At 47.2% G+C, this 22,396-nt stretch overlaps 1 protein-coding gene across 4 annotated transcripts in view; it reads right to left on the bottom strand.

Annotated features, from left to right (window-relative positions):
* Positions 1 to 4,924, bottom strand: part of ERG (ETS transcription factor ERG) — a 315,894-nt gene extending 310,970 nt beyond the window's left edge. For 2 of the 4 annotated variants that reach the window (XM_086401984.1, XM_086402384.1), the window contains exon 1: positions 3,610 to 3,735. The gene's annotated coding sequence lies outside the window, so the exon portion shown is untranslated. Of the gene's footprint in view, positions 1 to 3,609; positions 3,737 to 4,817 lie in introns of those variants that run through there. The other 2 variants (XM_086402063.1, XM_086402647.1) reach the window with 2 other exon arrangements.
* Positions 4,925 to 22,396: the final 17,472 nt, after the last annotated feature.

Here is a 22,396-nt window from a genome sequence, read left to right as displayed (position 1 = left end):
ATGTTTTCCTTCCTATCAGAGGGCTGCTTTTCTGTCCCAGAGTAGGTTTTCCTGGGGGAACAGTTATTGAAATAACAGTAGCACTATAAGGAATCCCATGTGAGACACTGACGTGTGAACATCTCATTCCCACTAAAACAGTTCAAAATTAGATGGTATGCTCAAACAGGAAGCAGCTACAACACTTGGTTTTTCAAAGCCCTTAGACATGCTAATGCTTTATGCTAGATCAGATCTCCCATCAACTTCTCCAGGGTTATGATTTTCAGAGGTGATAAATTAACTCAAAAGGTCTATTTTACACACTTTAAGGATATTTCCAGCTTCACTCACGGTCATTCTGAAACAGAAAAAAAAAAAAAGGCACAGAACTCAACTTCCTTTGCTCAGGCTTCTGACCATGCACCGAGTCAAGGTAACTGAACCCCCTACTTTCATTGTTAAATTACGGTTTCTCATACGCAATCAGGGTCTTCCAGATGATGACATGCCACTGTCAAAATAGAAGAACTTAAAAGTTACTTTAAATCTAAAATTCAGACCCAGCATTCCATTTTTAGGTGCACCCTTTAATTACTTGGTGCTGTCGACATCTCACTTACACTTAAATTTAGCAAAGTAATTTTAGACCACTTGCCTTTAGATCACTTCACTACCTTCACTGGATCTGCAGTGCTGCCAAAGCAAAGCACCAAATCCTCTCTCTTTTAAATACTCAAATGTTTGAAAGTAAAAAAGGTAAAAAGTTAAGAGGGCAACATTTCCCCCTGGTCATTTTGAAAAATTGGGGTGGATGATAGCCCAACCACTGGAGACTTCTGTTGTTTTTATCCACAGAACGACGGCCTTGAATCTATGAATGTGAGAAGATATATACTGACCATGCACAATGTCCAGCCAATGAACTGCTCCTGAGCCGAGTGAGGGCACAAACAGGACCAAGGAGGATGCCCTCATGACGTCAACAATACAGGGAAGTCTAGGAGACCTCGTGGCTAAGGGTCACCAGCTACTTCAGGGACTTTCAAAGTCCCCCCAGGGACTTTAACAGACACGGTTACCAAACTCGAACACCCACTGCTTCCACCAGGTATCAAAATCTGCTGCAACCATGTCCAAAACACTTGAATCCCTCTTATATCCCAAAACACTTGAACCTTTGCAACTCCAAAGGTTTGAAGAGTTTCAAATTCAAGGTACAGGCATATGATAAAAGAAAAGTTGTATTTTAAAGGATGATATATCCTGGGAATGCCCACGTGTCCTTACCCTTTGGGGAAAGAAAATGGAATTCTCCTCCTCGCCTGGAAAATCTTGGCCCTGAGATGCAAAGGGTGACCAAGCCAGGAGGTGGAAAGAGACCTGCGTTTAGAGAGACCAGCGCCCACTTGAAACACAAACCTGCCTCTCAGCGCCACAAGGCCAGGACTCTGCTCATAATGACTTCCTTCTGATCTCAGTTACGGGGACCACATCTCAGGTCCTAGGCCCCAGCAGCCTCCTTAGAAGGGGGGGTATCTCTCTGTCGACACCTCCTGAACCGAGCTCTATGAAAGAGCAGGCGGCACCAACATTTATTCAACATGACACTGTCTCCCCACCCTCCGTATCATATGATTGACACTGACCTGCTCCAGTTTTTCACTGGGGAATAGGAAAAGATCTTTGGAACATTAGTTCCTCTGTCTTGTGAAGAAACAAATCCTCCTTTTATTTATTTTTGTTGTGTTTAAGGACAGGTAACAAGGAAAAACTAGACCTGATATTAATGTTAGAAAAAAAGTTGAAAGTCTCCCATTACCTACTTATAAAATATGATATATTCCATATATGCACAATGCATAAAATTTTAGAATAGTACTTAAGTTCAAAATCAAAGTTGACATCTTTCAAACAGGCTTTACTTCTTATTTATATATCTGGCACCCCACTGGGGTCTCAGCCTCTACCACAAATAAATGAGCTGATCTTATGAGATTAGAAACGCAATAAGATTCTTAATACCAAAACAAAACCTAAGAAGTGGCCGGGGGCAAAGCTTATAAAGACGTGTACATGCAGCCCCATTACATAATCAAATGGCAACCAAGAATTTTCAAAAATTTACCTAAAGAAGGCACTTTAGACTAAATAACCAAGAACTCATCATAAGAGAATAGATACATGGAAAACAACATATCACAATGCTACCCCTCATTTTTAACAGGAAAATAACTATACAGTGATAGAAGGGAAACCAACATTTTAAGCGTAGCTGGAATTATATATCCTTAAACAAATAATTCAAAGAGACATAAAACCCGTTTGCTAGTTTAGTGTACTATGCAAGTTATTGATTCAAATGGAAGCCTGGGTTACCAGACCACGAGAGGATCTGTGATGTGTCTAGCACTCAACAAAGCCTTTCTTCAGAATTAGAAAACTTTGCAGTAGTAGCCACAGGTTTGCACAGCTCATCCTGTTTCCCCTAGAACTGCCATTTCAATGGCATGGTTAGCTCATTCATAATTTGACATATGATGAATTAATTCATCTGGCTAGGGTTTTCATACAACTTCTATTGCCCACTCTTCCCACTGAGAGAGCCAGTGCGAGGTGCCGCCAGCACAGCAAGGGTTAACCCCAGGACTGTGACAGTCCTCCCGGTGATAAGGTGAGGGTAGCTGAGGCCGGTCAAGGGCTCTAAGCTATTTGCAGAGAACTGAAAATGCTGAAAAAAATAAATAACCTCTATGCCCCGTGTATGTCACTAGGGGAAGACTAAAATTGTTTCTTAAGTCACACTGAAAGTTTTCTGAACTACAGAAGCTCCAGAAACACGCATGGTGGGAAAGCTGTGGCACTTAAGAATACGTTGCTTTGGAAAGGATAACGAAACTATCATCATCCTAACGAAGAAGTGCATTACATTCACACCTGCATTAAAACTGTTTATCCATTTATGAGGCAGTGTAGTCTGCTGTTAACAATAGCATCTAAATCCTTTAAAATGTTAAAAATAATTCTAGGTGGTACCTTTTGTAAAATACCTAGACAACATATAGCTGTGGTCCAAGGACGTCGTATTTCAGACAGAAACCAACAAGGCTTGCTGAGAGATACACGTATAATTTTTAAATATGCCAAGTGTCCCCAGTAAGCGGTAAACGGGGGAGCACATAAACGTAACAGCTGCAGGCCGAGGTGTCAGAAGGGGAAAAGACAGAGATGCAGAGAAAAGAGAGGAAGCTGAGGTCCGGGAGAGCGCGGTGAGGGTGCCGTCGGAGGGCGATTCCACCCACGGAAGGACTGAACGGGCAGCGACAGCCAAGCCCACACCTGGTATCGACTCTCAGCCGAGCGTGGGCTTTCATTCAAGCCTTATTTCCACTCCAGACAACAACAAATCATCGCTCGCTGAGAGCCCAGACGAAGCTCCCGCGCTCGGCTTCCCCAGCCCTCGCGGGTAGCCGGGGCGCGCGCGCCTCCCCAGGACCCGGGCAACGACGGACCGGCCCTCCCGGCGTCACACACCCCATCCGTCCCGGCGCCGTCGGAAGAGCTGGGTCACCCGGCCGCCACCGTCCCCGCCGCGGGAGCCGGGCAAGACGCGCGAGGCGCGGGACTTACCGAGAAGCGAGCGCCGCCGTCGGGGGAGGGCGCGCTGCGCACGTGGGTGTCCGCGCGTGTCCGCGCCCGCGTGTGCCGGCGCGCGTGCCTGACTGGGGCCGCCGCCGAGCCGGGCGGCACTGAGTCCCTGGGCGCCGCCGGGCTCAGCCCATGGTGTGGGCGCCGGCCTCCCGGAGGCCCCGGCTCCCGCCAATCGCCGAGCAGGGCTGCCGCCCCGACGCGCGGCTCCAGATCCGGGAGTGCGCGCCGGGGGCGGGGCGGGGCGGGGCGGGGGCGGGGGTGGCGCGCGGGGCGCGAGCGCGCGTGTCCAGGTGCGCCTGGGTATCCGCGCGCGCGCGCGTGTCCAGGGGCTCGTGGATTCTGTGCGTGCGCGTCCGGGGGGCGCGTGGACGCGGCGCGCGCGTGTCCGGGGGGCGCGCGTGGGTAGCCCAGCGCGCGTGTCCGGGGGGCGCGCCCTGGGGCCAAGGAGCGCGGCGGCGTGGGCAGGTCCGGACACTGCCGGGCTTTGGGGACGCGGCGGGCGGCTCCGAGGAGGAAGAGGAGGAGGACGGCGAGGAGGAGGGGGAGAAAGGGGAGGAGCGGAGCCTGGGACCGGAGAGCCAGAGTCCCGGCCCGGGCGGCGGCGGGAGGAGAACCAGGACGCGCGTCCAGGAGCGGAGAGGAGCGAGAAGCCGAGCACAGGCTGGGGCAGGCGAGGGCCGAGCGGTGGGAGATGCCGCGGAAGTGCTTCCTCCTCGGAACTTAGAAGTGATTTTTTTCCCCCGCCTCAACCGTTACACACATTACAAATAATAAAAGTTCAAACCGGTTGTGTCGGAAGAAGGTGAAAATGACCTCTGGGGCTGCCACGGATGCTGCTGAGAATTGACATAAACGTCGCCCTCAAATTAAGAGACGGCGATGCCGGGTGCCACCGGCTTCGGTCACACCTGGAGTCACTACCTGGTGCGCGTCCTGAGAGCCTGGGGCCAGGGTGGAGGGGCTCCGGAGGCGCGGGGCGCAGCCGCTAGGATGCCGAGCCGTCCGGGAGACCGCCGGGCGGGCCCGACAGACGCAGGGACAGCAGCCCTCGGCAGCAGGGTGTCCCCAAGACGCCGCCTCCGAAAGGGGGAGCCGCGCGCGAGGTTTGGCTCCTCCGGTCCGGCGGCTCTGAAGCCCTCCAGATGTTACAGCTTATAAGGGAATTCTGACTTCAAAACCGCGCTTACCTGGGTGCTGCCTCTCTTCGACCATGTCCCGCGGGCACCGTCACGACTGTCCAGCGTGATAGCTAGGAATTCATCCCAGACCCTTCCCTTGCAGGCTCTCCCCTTCCAACCAAGTGAAAACTACTCGTGTCTCTCCCTCTCCAAACTTTTTAACAGCCAAGAATTTCAGCAAACAGCCAGAAAGAAAGCTAAGTCGCGCCCCCCCACCACCCCCGCCGCAACCCCAAGGGAAGGGAGCGAAATAAGCACTCCTTTAATTTGAAAAATAATAATTAAAACTCCCTCAACTTTTAAGGCCGGGCAACATAATCTATTAATTGGTCGCTATTAACATGCCGTTTTATTGACCATAGCACACAGAAGTCTGATTGTGAAGGAGGAGTGTTTTCAATGAAAGTGGAGTTATTTTAGCTGTAGACGTGTTTACATTTCTGTGGTTTAGTCTATAACTTTCTCTTTCTCTTGCTTCAGAATTCTGCTCCATGAAGCAAAGCCCTTAGCTCCCAGACATTCCAAAAAGTCTGCCAAAATAATAGAAAAAAAGAGAGAGAGAGAGAGGGAAGAAAAAACACACGGAGACCCCCAAGTCTGGGTCAGGCTCAGGGTTGTAAGTGGGCATCAAGAGTATGCCCCCTCCCTACACACGTTCCAATTAAAAAAAAAAAAAAAAAGCCCTTTAGTGCTCTAGTTCCTGTTTGCTGAGGGGGGAAATAGGATGAGTCTAAAGAAGCAGCGGAGTTTAGAAACCGCCTTCTCTAGGACCTATAGATTCTGAGAGGTTCTTTAACCCTACAGATGCCAAAATGAGATCATTGATACGAAAATCTACCACTCCACCCTCTCCGAGGAAGTGTTTCTCTTTTAAACAGACAAGCCTCACAAGCTACAAATGCATTCCTAGGAAATTTCTTGGACAAACAGGCACACCACTGCATATGGGACACAAGCCCACCTCTCCATAGGTGGGCAGAAGATACCAATAAAAAGGAAATATCGAAAACAGACCAAGTTTCTGAGAAGCATGCAGTCCTTTTCTCTCCGAGGTCCTGGTACAAAAAGCAGAATGCATACTGAAATGTGCATCTCAGTAATAGGACCATATCAGTTTTTACAGTCTGTGCTAGAATCGTCATTTGCAAAATTGACTGACTCCTTTGAACTGCTCCGTCGGTAGTAGTAACACAGAACAGTAGGAGCACAGAAGTGTCACTGCCGTTCACGAGATCTTAAAAAATATCCAACCTGCCTTCCCCCTTAATTGCATATTTTGGTTTCTTTTCTTTAGAGCTATTCTCCAAAGAAGCCCCGCATCCAAGCAACCTGGCTGTATTTAGAAATCTTGCTCTTGGCCATTCACATCCAACACGCCACAGGGAGCCCTTAAGATTCTGTTGTTTGGTGGCTAAGTCACATCCAGTTCTTCAAGACCCCATGGACTCTCCTCTGCCATGGGGTTTCCCAGCCAAGAATACTGGGATGGATTGCCATTTCCTTCTCCAAGGGGTCTTCCCGACCCAGGGGTCAAACCCACATCTGCATTGCTGGTGATCTTCACCACTGAGTCACCCGAGAAGCCACCTTTATGATTTAGGGGAGTGCTTTAAAGTGAATCATTTCTCCCCCTGACCACTGAGATCAGGAGCCCCTAGCAATGACTCTGCTTCATAATACAACATGACCCTAGCAAGTTCCTTCAACATCATCAGTAGGACCGAGTACTCTGATAGGATAGAACAATACTGGAAGTAATATACTATGTTAGTATGTTAGTAATACTGCTAACAGGGGAGCCTGCTTTATGAATAAAGAACTGTACTTTAATAGCCAAGCATGACTTCAACAATCCAGGTTGCCACTGTTGAGAACAGAAAAAAACATGAGTTCAGAAAAAACACAATATTTGAACCAATGTTATCTGTGGCTCCCTTTTGATACTTTTCTCCCCTTCCTCAAAATACACCCCACAGAGAAAGGCGTCACAAACATGCCCACCTCACACATTTTCCAGAGGAGCGGGGAGAGGGGAGGAGAAGGGGGAGAGAATTGTTTTGTAAAAAACAAAACCTCATACTGAGACCACTTTCAAAGCTGAGTCTATTAACAGTGAAAAATCTTAGAACCAAGAATCTCAGAGTTTTGCAAAGTTAGGACACCATCTCCTCCAACTGATTGTATCTTGCAGTTGCAGTTAGGAAATTTTTTCTCTCATATGATCTAATCTTACCCTCTACCAGAGCACTCCCTTCAGTCTGGGCCATAATCAAGGTCAAGGGCAATTTCCACCAGTTAATTAATTTGAAAGGTCAACAGGATACAAGTAATGAAGACACGTTCATTATCTATGCTATGGGACAGATAGGAAATACGATCATTTAAAGTTCATAAAATATAATTTAAAAGGAAAGATTTTATAAAAACACCCCTTGACACATTCCTCAAGAATTAGCATTTTTAAGTATTTCATACATGAGATGATCTTTCTGTATAAAGTTTTGTGGTCGACTTAATTCTTTCTGAAATCCCTTTTATCTGAAAGATGTTTCGGATTAATTTAAGTATTTGTTACTGGAGAACGTCAAGCTCTTGGTCAATGAAATGTCCTGCATTGGGTTGTCACACCTGTTAAATATAAGCCTCCTTTTCTTTTGATACTTGGAGAAGGGCCTTAAAAGGTTTACATCCTTCAATATGGAGATTTAATTGCTCTACCTATAATAAAAAGTAATCCCTATAAAATTCAGATTGTGGACATTTCAAAGCCGAAAGAACTATTGGATTGGGATGTAAAGGTTGCAGTTCAAAAAGCCTTCCCTGTTCAAGATCACGTGCGTGGAGTTATGAGTTATAAACTCCTGGTTATCATTTTGTAGGTCTGGTTTTTGTAGTCTTTGCAGGGAGCGTCTTTGAGCTCACTTTATGGCTTAGCAGTTCTGCGCATTATATGTGGAAAGGGGAGGGTGCCCCTCCTCTGGAAGGACTCACAGGGAAGGAAGCCTCAGATTCGGTTTTAAAGGAGGTGCTGGAGGGAGGTTCCCCCGCACTGACACTTTCCATGCCTTGGGTGAGCTCAGACCCGGCAGAAAGCCCCTCTGAAGGACAGCCTCCGTTTGGGAGAACACACAGCCCGCATGGTTCAGCTCCTGGCCACTGCCTGGTGTTCATGCCCTGAGCACCTTCAGTGTTTCTCGGGCTGCCCTGAACCCCTCTCCCACAGCCTCCACTCGATCAACTGGGACCTCCTGTTCATCCTGGAGGTGGATCGGATGAGGCTCCTCTCATTCCCCTGGAGCCAGTCTGAGCTAGGACAGGGAGGAGAACAGGGGTAAGAACTCAGGTTGGGGTTCTACACGTAGCTTCCCCTGGCCCCTCTCCCCACCACGGTCCTCATCCTGTTCCCGGACTCCCCTTGCTGATCATAAGTGAACACGGAAGGACAGAGGTGGAGATTCTCTTGAGAGAGTCTTCAGCCCACCACAGAAGCACGCCGGTCCTTATCCTGATTTTTATCATCAGCCGCTAAGCAGTCAGTTTCACTCGTCCTTGGCCCTTCCCGACGGACGAATCTCCTGCAACACTCTTACCCTGTGAAGCGCTTTTTCGATCGCTGTCGGATGCAGTTAGAGTCTGCAGTGCGCACAGCAGTTCTTAATCACACGTGGTGACCACAAACTGCTCCGTAAAATTGCATAATGCATAATTCCTATCAACTTGCATAATGCACACGATGACTTGATGGGAAACACATTGTACATCTGTCAGTGAACACTGGTGACAAAGGTTATACGAAATGGATCGGGACGCTGTATTTGCATTTCTTCAATGGAGTTACACAAAGCGCATCAGGAGATCTGCCGCGGCTCTTCTGATGATTAAACTGATCTGCTTGTGAGCTTCACATACCTGCCATGACACTCCCTCCATCAATGCATGCTTTTGTCATACGTTTTCATCAATGTGATTGACTCATGGGTGTGAAAATAGTTGTATGTTTAGAAAACTGACATAATTTCTTCTCAGTGATTGTTTTTTTTTTTTTTGAGGATCCAGGGAATCGTTTTATTTTTGTTCGCTTGTTTTTAAACTTTTTATTTTGGATTGGGGTATAGCTGATTAGTGATGTTGTGCTAGTTCAGGTGGTCGACAAAGGGACTCAGCCATACATATACATGGACTCCCGTTGTTGTTGTTCAGCTGCTAAGTCCTGTCTGACTCTTTTCGACGCCACGGACTGTAGCCCGCCAGGCTCCTCTGTCCATGAGATTTCCCAGACAAGAATACTGGAGTGGGCTGCAATTTCCTTCTCCAATACGTGTATCCATTCTCCCCCAAGCTCCCCTCCCATCCAGCCTGCCCCGTAACATTGAGCCAAGTTCCACGTGCCATACAGTATCTCGGTGATTTTTCTGTATATTGATAAAGACCATAGGAGAAGAGGGCAACAGAGGACGAGATGGTTGGATGGCATCACTGATTCAATGGTCATGAACTTGGGCAAACTCTGGGAGATAGAGGGGGACGGGGAAGCCTGGCGTGCTGCAGTCCATGGGATAGCAAAGAATCGGACACAACTTAGTGCCTGAACAGTAACAACGACAAAGACCTTGGCATAACAGTGCCTCGATGCAAATAAAACCATTATCTTAATGACTTTGCTTTGCATTCCAGGATAGTAACTGATTATTTTGTGGTTATGGGTGACCTGATATACTTTAAATGGATATACAGTCTGTTTCGGATAAAATGCACAGACAATTGTGTGAGAACAGGAATCCAGCACTTGTCAGCCTTATGACCTTGGGCAAGTCACGGTCTCTTGACTGAAGCCTCAAATGTTATTATCTATCAACTGAGGCTATTGGAGTGGATGATTCCCAAATAGGCTAAACACAGGACCTCCGAGGGAAGAATCTGGGTTATTCATTTTTATTTCCCTGCTTTTTAACATTGCTGTGGCTATTGTTCAGTCACTCAGTTGTGTCTGACTCTTTGTGACCCCAAGGACTGCAGCACTCGAGACTTCCCTGTCCTTCACTGTCTCCCAAAATTTGAACAAACTCGAGTCTATTGAGACAATGATGCCATCCAATCATCTCATCCTCTGTTGTCCACTTCTCCTCCTGCCTTCAGTCTTTCCCAGCATCAGGGTCTTTTCAGATGAGTCAGTTCTTTACAGCAGGTGGCCAAAGTACTGGAGCTTCAGATTCAGCATCCATCCTTCCAAAGAATAGTCAGGTTTGATTTCCTTTAGGGATTGACTGGTTGGATGTCCTTGCAGTCCAAGGGACTCCCAAGAGTCTTCTCCAGCACCACAGTTTGAAAGCATTGTGACTGTTTAATTAATTGATTGAAGACACCTATTAGAAATCACATCTCTCTTCAATAAACCCTACGCACACACCTCCTTCTTCTCCCCCATGCACCCATGCTGTGAGAGCACCACCCTCTGGGCAGAGGTTTCCTTAATCATGAGTCCTGGTGTGGGCAGAAAAATGAAGTCTCTACAGCAGTGATCAGAGTCCTGCTTCCACTGTCAAACTCACCTGGCAGCTTCAAAAATAACTCCATCCTTCGGACTGCAGCTCAGACCAAGTGAATCAGAATCTTGGACGACAGGCAGGTCTGTGGACTGAGACGATGTTTGAGTCACCCCAGGTTGTTGGTGTGGACCTCCAGGATTGACGATGACAGCTGTTGAAATGACAGTCATTCCACGGATAAGGCAGGAAGTCCAGAATCTCACTCTACTGAAATAATTCTAGAAAACACACTTCAAAGATGAACTTTGTCCCCCAGAACAGTTGTCTGGCCAGACTGACCTCTCTCTGTGTTGAGTGTCAATCTTCACTCAGCCCCCAAAGCCAAGAACATTGCGATTTCGTCCTCATTTTGTCCCCATTTCCTGGAATGTCCTTCCCATCTTCATTGCGGTCTAGCATTTACTAAGCTCTTACAGACATGTTTATTATACAGGTACCTTTCAGTTATTTGGGTAGTAGTAACAAGTCTGGAGACACTCCAAGTTCAAAGGGCTCCAAAGTGAATCAAGACTCAGACCCAGATCTTGGGAGTTTTCACGCTGTGACCAGCTTATCACCATTCTTTATTCAAAGTCTCATTCTGAATTTGTCTTGGCTAGACCTGAGCCTAATCTAATTCTTCCCCTATGGCAGGCCTTCCCAACCCTGGGACAGCACCGATTTCTTGTAATTGCATCATTCACACATTGAAACTCAGTAAGAAATACTTAAGAAGAATCGATCGTCGAACCTGCCCATCACCTGGCCCATAGCTAAAGTTATCATGGGCCACACTGAGTCATAACAGCTTCCATGGACATCGGCTTTGTCTGTGCCCAGGGTCCAGGCCTCTCGCTCGAGGTTTTATAGCATCTGGCCACTAGAGCTGTGTCCTAACTGCTGATCTATTCCTTGGCACTATACTGAGTACCATCTAGCCAAAGAGCCTTCGCCTCCTCATACCACAGCTGGCTTCAGGAAGCTTCAGGAGCCCGACTTGCCCACTGGGTAGATTTCAAATGCATTTCTAGATGTCACCAGGTCCAGGTGAGAATTTGAAAATCATGAACACACCTGACGAAGGGCAAGCTATTCACCTCTATATCTGCTTACTTGCATGGAGAGAAGCAGACTAGGATTTATTTATTGCAGAAGACACTAAACGTGGAAGATTCCAACATGCAAGTGAGCTAAAGGAGCAGGACAGGAGTCTCTTCTAAGTCTACTAAGTCTTTTCTAAAGTCTTAGAAGTCTTTTCTAGTCTCCAGGTCTTTTCAAAGAGTCTCAGCACTTTCGTGCACTGCACAGGCCTGGAGCACCCCTCTTGGGAGTCCTCCCATGGTGCCAGAGGCTAGAGTCCTATTTGTCATCAGGACTTCACAGGGCATTTGAGTTCCAGGGGCTTCTTTAGTGGCTCGGTGGTAAAGAATCCACCTGCAATGCAGGAGACCAGGGTTCAACCCCTGGGTCAGGAAGATCCCCTAGAGAAGGGAATGGCAACCCACTCCAGTGGGTTCTTGCCTGGAGAATCCCATGGACAGAGGAGCCTGGCGAGATACAGTCCATGGGGTTGCAAAGAGCTGGGCACAATTGAACAACTAACACGCACTTGGGTTCAGAAGGGCAAAGCATAATATAAGGGAGAGCCTACCTCCCTTCTGAGGCCCTCTCTGATTAATGAGAGACAAATGGAGGACTCATAGATGAGAAAGTCTGGGTCCCCATCGCCTTCTGCACAAAGACGCATGGAGATAAGGCCAAGCATGGGGAAAACGGGGTTCTGGACCCCAATTCCTAACGAGAGATGTGGAAGCTCCCACGACCCAGAGCCTGGGATGACAGAGTGGGACCCATGTGTCCCCCCACCCACCCCATCATGCTGTGGACCCTGAGCTGAGATCCCGGGAGCCCATGCGGTGAGGTAAGATCACTGTCACCACTGGGAATCAAACTCAGGGTCACAGGCTGCTGAGCCTCAGAGGTGCCAAGAGGGGGTCTGGACCATGGGTCCCACCAGCTGCAGGCTCCAGTCTCTAGGCTGCCAATGGGGTGAGTGGCAATCAGGAGAATGAGGGACCCCCTCAAAAAAATAAATCCTGGGGATGCCTCATCTCTTCCAGAAGACAGTGCTACTCCAAGTGTGGCCCCCGGGATGGGTACCAGTTCCTGAGCTTTCTGCCCATCGTGGTATATCCAGATATTGACTGTGAGCATCTCCAAGTTTCTATAGCAATTTTACACCTGCTCAATCTAATTAGAAAATTTTGAACTTAGATTTGGTGTCTTCCTTTCATTTCATTTGATGTCATTCTTTTCATTTTCCTAGTAACTTATTTTTATGTGTTGCTAAATGGAGAAGGGGACGACAGAGGATGAGATGGTTGGATGGCATCACCAACTTGGTGGACATGAGTTTGAGTAAACTCTGGGAGCTGGTGATGGCCAGGGAGACCTGGCTTGCTGCAGTCCATGGGGTCGCAAAGAGTCGGACATGACTGAGTGACTGAACTGAACTGAAATATACACTACTAACATATTGAGACATTTTTTAATGTGATAAAACTGAAACTTGTCTTTGACTGTGGAGAGTTGGAGAGATGCTGCAACCTTCCCAAGCCCACACACCTGGACAGCCTTTGGGGAAGACCAGGGAGACTTCACTCTGTCTAGAGATACTGTGTAATTGATTGGGTCAGACTAAAAGTTCTAAGCCAGACCAGCTCATAAAGCAAATATTTTTCCTACCAACCAGCAAGTGGAATGGAGGAAGAAGCTCAGAGTGCTGAAGAAATCACCTTTCTCTGCACATGTAAATTTTGGTGTGAATTGAAATTTGTGACTCCTGGACAGAGGGATATATTTTACGTAGATATTGACCCACAATTTGGGTCCAGGTTTTCTTTCTGATATAACACCCATTGTTTCTTACATGAATCTCAATATACGCAGCTTCCTCTCCTCTCTTTTTGAACCATATACTGTTGTTCAGTCACTCAGTCATGTCCGACTCTTTGCAACCCCATGGACTGCAGCACGCCAGGCTTCCCTTCCATCACCATCTCCTGGAGTTTACTCAAACTCATGTTCACTGTACACAGCCTGCCATTTTCATTTTCATAGCATCAGTCACAGCATTGGAAAGACAATCTACCTGACAAGTGTCTATAGATTCACAAACCGTTAGCATCACATCCTGAATCTCACATAGTTGTGACTTAACTCACCTCCTGGTACCTAAATCCAATCGAGGCAGGCAACGCCCTGCCCTGGACCCCACTGGCCCCTCGAGCTCACCCACAGTGCAGCAGGCCGTTTCCTCCTGCGCCCCCAGTTTCTGTCTGAGCATCCCTGGCTGCTCGGAGAAGCCTTCTCTGGGGTGCCTGGAGCTGGCTTAGCCCTTGTGCAAGGCAGCCCAGGACTGCCGGGAGACAGGAAGACCCACCCCTCAACCCCGGGGGCGGCAGGTGCTGGGCCAATGTCCCAGCTCAGAGACACATGGACACAGCTCTGAAGCACATTCCACCCAGCTCCCCAGAGTGTGTCCATGGACCTGGGCCCCAGCTGCCCCTGGGCGCAGTAACCATCTCTAGAACGCATCCTTTCTGCTGGTTGATGCCCCCATCCCTCTCCCCTCACTTTCCCTTTCTCTCTTCCTGGGATCACTCACCAGTTAAGCTTCTTGAACCCAAACCCCTGTCTCAGGTATACTTCTCATGGGAACCGTACAGAACACCATTCTCATCATCAAGGAGCCATTTGTTGTCCATGGGTGCCCTGCCTTTGCAGTGCAGAGTTGACCCGTGGACGCAGTCCAGGGGTGGATCAAGGCCCAGGTGGTATGGCCTGCAGGAGGCTCTAGAACCCAGGATGAGCTAGAACGAGACCTCGGTGGAGAAGTAGACCTGGAGAGATTTGGGGACTTGCCGTCTTGCAGTGGGACTGACAAGGCAGCTAGTAGCAAAGAAGCTGATGGCTTTGCCTCTGTCTAAAGATGCCCCAGGCTTCCTGTTCTCCAGGAAAAACTCGCCCTGCCAACGGCCACCACCAAGGCAAACAGCACAACCCTCCCCTGGCCCAGAAAGAAGTCCCGGGAAGTCAGAGCAAAACACACATGGTGTTACCTGCTTCGCCCAGGGGTGGCCAGGACCACATGGCCTGTGGCGTCAGAAGAATCCAGCCCGACTCAGCACAGATGGCAACTCACGGGGCCTCCCAGACCCGCCGCACTCTGAGGATACAGGCACTCAGCTCTCTGTGGACATCGGAGAGCATCCCCGGGGCAGTGCTGGCTGTTCCTCACGCTGTTCCTCCCACAGCCCAGCTTTCACTGAGTCCACCCTGGTTCACAGGCTTGTCTGCGATGGAACTCAGCCCAGGACGCGGCGGCCGTCTGCCCCTGTCTCCCGCCAGACCGCGGGCCCCCTGATGGCTGCGTGTGTCCTCTTTATCTTGGTGCTCTCAGAGCCTGGCACACGGCAGATCCTGAATAAATGTTTTTTAAATCAGTTTGAAAGGAATTAAATTGGATCTGCTTAGGCTTGGATTAAAATACACTGGAGCGAAGAACAAAGCGTAATGTGATTTGTGTGCGTTGTTCGAGAAATAGATGAGAGATACATGGATACATAGGTAGATAATAGGTGATTGATTGACAGAGAGATAACAGATGATCGATAGATAATACATGAGAGACAGAATACATGATAGAACAGATCGATATAGTAAGGGATAGAACAGATAGAAAGATAGATGACAGATAGGGAAAGAATATACACTTATGTGCAAACACACACACATACGCTCTCTTCCAATTGGGTCTGAGTTGAGGCCAACCAATTTGTGCTCACTCCACTAATCAATCAGGTTCAGAGCTCTGTTCCTTGATGACGAGGCTCAACAGACGATTCCAAGTCATCACTGTGGAAACACAGCCTCAGAACCCAGGGCGCCACAATCCAGTTCCAAGGAAAAGAAAATACAAACATGTTCTCCAAAGCTTTCAGTTCTAGAGAGCCGTTTTCCCTTTGCCTATTGTTCCTGGGCGCACACGAGACCCAGTCTGCTAATGAATAGGCGGCTTCAGCTGTCCGTTTACTCTTGGCAATCGAGATTAAAGTTACATACGTTTTATGATCCACCCCCTCCCCAGCCCCGTATAAACCCCCCATGGCCCCGCTGCCGCCCCCCACTCCTGTCATTTCCCACCACCTCTGCGGCCACTCCGGGGACTGAACCCCTTTCATGAGCTCCAGCAGAGCCTGCCAGCCCCCAAGTCCCAGGGCAGGCCACCTCACCCCAGACCAGACCATGTCTGTTGAGTTAGCTGTCTGTTTCTATGGGGTCTATCACCAGAGTAGTTACATTCTTTCACTGCTAAAGTCACTGGGATTTTTTTTTTTTTAACAATCCTTGGAAATGATCCCAGTTTAAGAAGGAATGAAATTCAACATTCAGCCAAACACAACTTTTGAATAATTTAAATGAGAGCTACTAAGTCTTCGGAAAACAACTCCAACCCTGTGTTCTCCGATGTGAACAGAAAAAAAAAAAAAAAAAAATTATGCACCAACGTGCAGAATTTGAGCCCATGCAGACGGCACGCTTTGCACCATGGGCTGTTGTTCCTGTCTTGGCAGAAGTGTTTCCATGACTGGCACTGAGAAGGGCTCCACGCCCGCCCTTTGGCAAACTGGACCTCTAGTTTTGCCGTGTGGAGATCTCTAAATTCTATTACGGTTAAACCCATCATCAGATTTCCCTGGGGTTGCGTTTCTCGTCCTCTTAAATGGATACATCAGAGTCTGAGCGACAGCAAGGAGCCAGCTGGCTCAGCCTCTGTTTGGCCAAAATGCCCTCTCACTTCCAGAAGAATCACAGTGGTCATCTGACAGACAAAGACGTGTAAAAACAGAATAGAGCTTTGGATGCTTCCGAGACCTAAAGCGGAGAAACCCCAAACCATCTCAGAGAAATCTCCGTACTCCCTGGGCCCTGAGCACAGTCGTTGCTGTTCAGTCGCTGTCATGTCCGACCCTTTTTGTGACCCTAAGGACCGTAGCCCGCCAGACTCCTCTGTCCATGGGATTCTGCAGGCAAGAATCCTGGAGTGGGTTGTCATCCCCTTCTCCAGGTACTCATAGAGAAACACTGAATGAGATGACTGGCTTCTCATCCACTTGTGATGCCCTCGACAGCCGTCAAGGAGAGATCTGAGAAATTATTACTCCTCACCCACAACACATGCTTTCCTGTGCCTGGAGCCATGCGAGGTACCAAGATATAGAACTAAAGATCTCAGTTTTCCCAAGCTTGCTTCCTTATGAGGAAGTCATGACCTCTACACAGGAATCTACGTAAAGGATATGTAAAACGAAGGCTATCGAAGTGAGCAGAGGACCATTACAGAGTTCAGCTGCAGGCAAAATCCTTCCTGACCCCAGAAACCAAGGTGGTCTTCCTGTAAGCGGTTCAAGCTGGAATGTGTTTCCTCTGTACTTTTCTTTATTCTCCTGAAAGTGGATCAGGCACCGGCTAGAGAAGCACGCATCCATTTATGCATTCAGTGTGCACACATTGAGCACCTAGTGTATGCATCATGCCAGGCACTGACAATGGAAAGATGATATGCCCTCTGCCCTCCAGGAACTCAGGATCTGGTGGGGGAGAAGAGTATGCAAACTCATCCTTGCAGAGGGCTGAGATAAGTGTAACGAGAGAAACTGGCTCAGTTCACAAGAGTCACTCAGGTCAGCCCAAATGCAATACAGAGATGGAGATGTTCAGTAGACGAAAGTTATGTTGGTCCAGGAAGCTGTACTTAGATGCCCAAGCAAAGTCACAGCAAGGCCAATGATGCCCACTGACCCCAAAATTACAAGTAAACCCACTGTGTGAATGAGCAGGACTCAAAGATAAATCTTGGTATACAAATTCCATAGATTACCATTAAACCCTGCTTTGTAGACATATGGTCATCCTAATAAGATAAACTCCAAACATACACATTTTTAAATCGGGAGTAAAAGACACAACGTATTTGGCACACATTAGGACACTTGTTGAGCTTATTGATTCAAGACTCGGGAATTCAACCCTACTTCTGTAATCTAAGCATGACTTTGCATATCTTCCGTCAAAGGCTAGCAACGCCTTCTAGACTTTATGATGTTTTTAAGGAGACATTTACTGCTGGGGTCTGACTAACACCATTAAGAAAATCAGTTATAAATTCAAAAGTGAAATTATGTTGTGGAGCCTTCCCGGACCTTGGCCCACAAAACATCTCTTATTCAAGGTGTCAGAGACCCCCTTCTTCTCTCACTGCCTGTCTCTTTCTGCCTCCTACAACCGACGTTTTATTACCTCCGTACATGAATCATTTCTCAGCTCTAAGGGTGCCTGGTCTTTTCACTGAGGTTGAGGGCTTTTCAAAATCCAGCCAATTCACCCTCTTTTTCCAGCTCTTGACTCTTCTGAGAATTTCAATTACAGGAATTCGATTTGACTTTAAACGCAGGAAGTTTTAACAGTATTGCGGGATTATTTGTTTCAGTTCAGCTGTTGCTGAATCCCTTATGAAACAAGTAAGATACAGTTGATTTTCTATGCTTCCTTGATAGCTCAGTTGGTAAAGAATCTGCCTGCAATGCAGGAGACCCCTTGCTTCGATTCTTCGGTTGGGAAGATCCCCTGGAGAAGGGATAGGCTACCTTCTCCAGTGTTCCTGGCTTTCCCCCTTGTGGCTCAGCTGGTAAAGAATAGTACCAATGTATAGAGTAGATTGTTTGAAATTGTCAGCAAGGGCTTCCCTGGGGTTAAGAATCCTCCTGCCAATGCAGGAGACACAAGTTCGACCCCTGATCCAGGAAGATCCAACATGCTGTAGAGCAACTGAGACCGTGAGTCACCTCTATCGAGCCTGTCCTCTGGGGCCCAGGAGCCAGGACTACCTGGCTGAGCGCCCTGGAGCCCACACACCAAAACAGGAGAAGCCACAGCAATGAGAAGCCTGAGTGCGGCAACTGGAGAAGAGCCCTGTCCTCCACAATCAGGAACCGAGACCCAGCGCAGCCAGAAATCAGTAAATACAACTATTTTTCCTTTTTAAAAAGTTGGTCAGCAAATTAGCCAATCCTGAAGAGCTGAAAAGTCTACCCCAACGCTATAAGGATGATTTTTGGATATTTTTAGTAAAAGGCTAACCGTGACCCCTAAAGAGATGATAAATACATCTGCAACTGGGTTCTCAGGTTTTAAACCTCTAGTTAACAGGACCATGTGTACCACCTTGTAGGCTATATTTTGAAATGGGCTATTAGAGAGGGAGGCAGAAAAATAAAATATATATTTGAATTTGTATTTGAATTTTCTTAGCGTTTGCTTATTTGAAGCTTATTTTTGTACTGAGTGTTCACCCACTTCTGCTTTGCTTTGTTTCAGTGAAAATTGAAACCCATTTTCAGCTTTCTGAGGAAATATTCGGTTTTTGATATCCAGTAAACAGCACTATTTTATTCTTCTTTTTCTTTAAAAATTAAATTTCTATATTATTATCTTTATTAATCACATATGGAAGCAACCTGGTAAACAAACAGGCTATGAGCTTCATTTCCATAGAAACTGTAGAAGTTTTGGATGAAATTAAACAAGGCAGCTGAAGCTGAAGCTCCAATACTTTGGCCACCTGATGTGAAGAGTTGAGTCATTGGAAAAGACCCTGATGCTGGGAAAGATTGAGTGCAGGAGGAGAAGAGGGTGGTAGAGGATGACATAGTTAGACAGCATCACTGACTCAACGGACATGAGTTTGAGCAAATTCCAGGAGAGAGTGGAGGATAGGGAAGCCTGGCATGCTGCAGTCCATGGGGTCGCAAAGAGTCAGACAAGCTGAGTAACAAGACAACCAACAAAGTGGCTTTAAATAACCGAAACCTGAATCTACCCCAGCCCTTGTTAGTCAAATCACGTGGACCTTCAACTACCTGTTTCATCTTCCTAGCATCTCATCTTATTAAATAAACTCAGTAGTAATAGTGTTTGTTTTTTTAATCTAAGTTTTTAAAACTTGACTTCTTACCCACCTCCCTGCAAGGACAGGATATATAAAAATTCCTACAATTAATAAACGACATTAGTGTCATAAGAATTTCACCATTTTCTTTTATTAAGTGACTAGCTTCTAACCTGAATTATCAGCACACTCAACAAGCTATGCCCCTGGTAATAGAATGAGATAATTTTTTCTCTCCCCAAAGCCATTTTAGAAGACAATGTACATTTCAAAAGCGGCATCAATAACAGCGTTGTTGGAAAACGCAGGAGGCAGCCTTCCCTGCCTCGCCTCTGAACTGAACCACACCTCTCTAGAAATACTCGCTTTTTTAATGAAAACCATATTTAAAAAAAAAAAAATCCGTCTGCCTGACCCGCTGAAACGCCTGGACAATCTTTAATGCCAGCTTCAGACGACACGTGTCTTATGAAAGTCTGGGGCCCCTGCTTGTCTGGCAGAGAGAGCTGTGTCCCACATCTTTATGAGAAAGAGGGACAAAATTTCTGTTTTGGGCATTTTATATTGGAGTCTGTTTTAAGCGAGGAGGGAAAAAAAAAAAAGTAGCAACGTAGAGTCTAGACAGAAGAGATGGGGGTGAAATCTGGAAGCCATTCACCCAGCGAGGGCAGCAGCAGCCCTTCGGCGGTGGGGATCGCCTTACACTGCCTAATTACACGTGAAAAATGTACACATCACTCCTCTCAACTGCTTGGAAAAATAGATGCTCAGATGGAGCTTTGGGCTAGGGTGGCTGAACCAGTAGTATATATTCTGGACGCGGGATATCATACTCCTTGCATTTTGCAACGTGATTTTTTTTTTTCAGGGACATCAGGATCCATGTCAGATCTCCAAAAAGGAAAAAATGTTTATAGTGTGTTCTAAATTTGACAAATGGTCGCATTCTATGAAGCATATCTAGACGGGAAAGTAGGTTATATGTGTGATGATTAAATCAGACACATTTCTATCATAAAGCCTTGCCCAAGAGTAAGATGAAGACTCTGAGGTCCGAAGGCTTATTTTAAGATCTAATTTATGGTTTGAGTTGATGTGTTGTTACAATGATAACTTCTAAATCATCAGCTTGGCCTGCTCCCTCAATCACAGCTTTCTGGCTTGGCCTCGTTCTACATTTTAGGCAGGAGAAGGATTTTTTTTTTTTTTAAGAAGCCTTTAATATAGTGTATTTTCCCAAAACTTCAAAGCATTTTTCAGATATTAACACTTGGTCACATAATATTCCTGGGACCTGAGAAAGGAGATGGGGCTGCAGCCAGGAGCTGAATCTGCAGAGGGTGCTGCGTGCAGGCCTTGCTGTCATGGAATCTCTTGATGCAGAGAAATGAAAAAGGGTGGGGAGGGATGTCCACTCTATCCTTAACTAATGGTGCGTGCGTGCGTGCATGCGTGTGTGTGTGTGAAAGAAAGGCAGTCAGAGACACAGAGAGACGGAGGGACAGAGGTGGAGACACAGAGGAAAAGAGAGAGGCAGACAGAGAGAGAGAAATGACTGGTTTGTAAAATAGGAACATTGTAATGACTTGCCCAAGTTCTGACAGTGGCCTTTATGGTTAAGACCAAGGTAAAGTAATTCCTATAGGAAATGGCACCCCACTCCACTATACTTGCCTGGAGAATTCCATGGACAGAGGAGCCTGGCTGGCTATGGTCCATAGGGTTGCAAAGAGTCGGACACGACTGAGCGACTGCCACTCACTATAGTCTCCTTCACGTTCTCCAGCCTTCCCAAAGGAAACTGAACAGAACACGGGATTTCAGGAGAATAACAGGACACATGATCTGCCTACATCTGTACCTTGTCTTCACTCTTTCTGCAATTTTCTCCTGCCCGCCACCAGCATTCTCTCTGCAAATCTTTGCTCTGCACATCGAAACTCTTTTGTTCGATGTTCTGTTGGAACCTGATAGGAAGACTGGATCGTCTGTCTTTATGAACTTAAGGGTTTGTCCAAAATAGGAAGGCTCTGTCTAGACTAGGGAACTTGGGGGCCCAGGAGAGGCACCTGGCTTCACAGCCTCTTCCACGCAGGTGTCCCCACCTTGACAACCAGGGAAGATCAAGGTCACCTGTCTCCCTCTATGACAGCAGCAACTCCTGGGAGGATAAAAGGACTTTCATGGTCTTTAGTGGGAAAAGTTGGGGCTGAAAAGGAAGCAGGATTAGAGAGAAGGGATGGGAGAGCTGACAGAGGGACCTGGATATGGAGACGGTTTACCTCCCTCATGTCAAAACCAAGGTCATCCTTGGCCCAGGTCCTGGGCCCTACCTGGAACAAGGTTGAGAAGGAGGGGCTGGGGCTCCTGGTCTGTAGGAGGATTTCTGCTCACCACACCAAGGTTCCATCTTCTTCCTCAGTGGTACCCTCAACCCCATAGACAAGAACCTCTTCTTCTGAATGCCATGGATCACCTGGGCTCTCTGATGAACCCATGGAGACTGCTTCTCGGAAAATCTTTTCTAAATTCACCAAATAGAATATATAGGATCGCAAAGCAAATTAATGATATTGATATCAGTCCAGTTCATTTCAGTCACTCAGTCGTGTCCGACTCTTTGTGACTCCATGGATTGCAGCACACCAGGCCTCCCTGTCCATCACCAACTCCCAGAGTTTACGAAAATTCATGTCCATTGAGTCGGTGATGCCATCCAACCATCTCATCCTCTGTCATCCCCTTCTCCTCCCGCCTTCCATCTCTCGCAGCATCAGGGTCTTTTCAAATGAGTCGGCTCTTTGCATCAGGTGGCCAAAGTATTGGAGCTTCAGCTTCAACAAAATATCACAAAATAAATTTGCAGTCTACATGTTTCTTTATTAATTCATTAAATAAAATGACCTGTTGGCACCTCATACACTTATAATATCAATGTCATGTTGAGTCAAAAACAGACCCCAAGACATCTGCAACAATGATAATGTGCCATGAAAGTGTGCGAATTGACAAAATCAAAAGTCCCGCTACTAATCATGGGGAGAGTTCACTTC

The sequence above is a fragment of the Bos grunniens genome, chromosome 1 (assembly GCF_055505025.1).
Source record: "Bos grunniens cultivar Pamir isolate PY7600 chromosome 1, Bosgru_T2T1.0, whole genome shotgun sequence".
NCBI lineage: Eukaryota > Metazoa > Chordata > Mammalia > Artiodactyla > Bovidae > Bos > Bos grunniens.
This window is presented reverse-complemented; position numbering and strand designations above follow the sequence as displayed.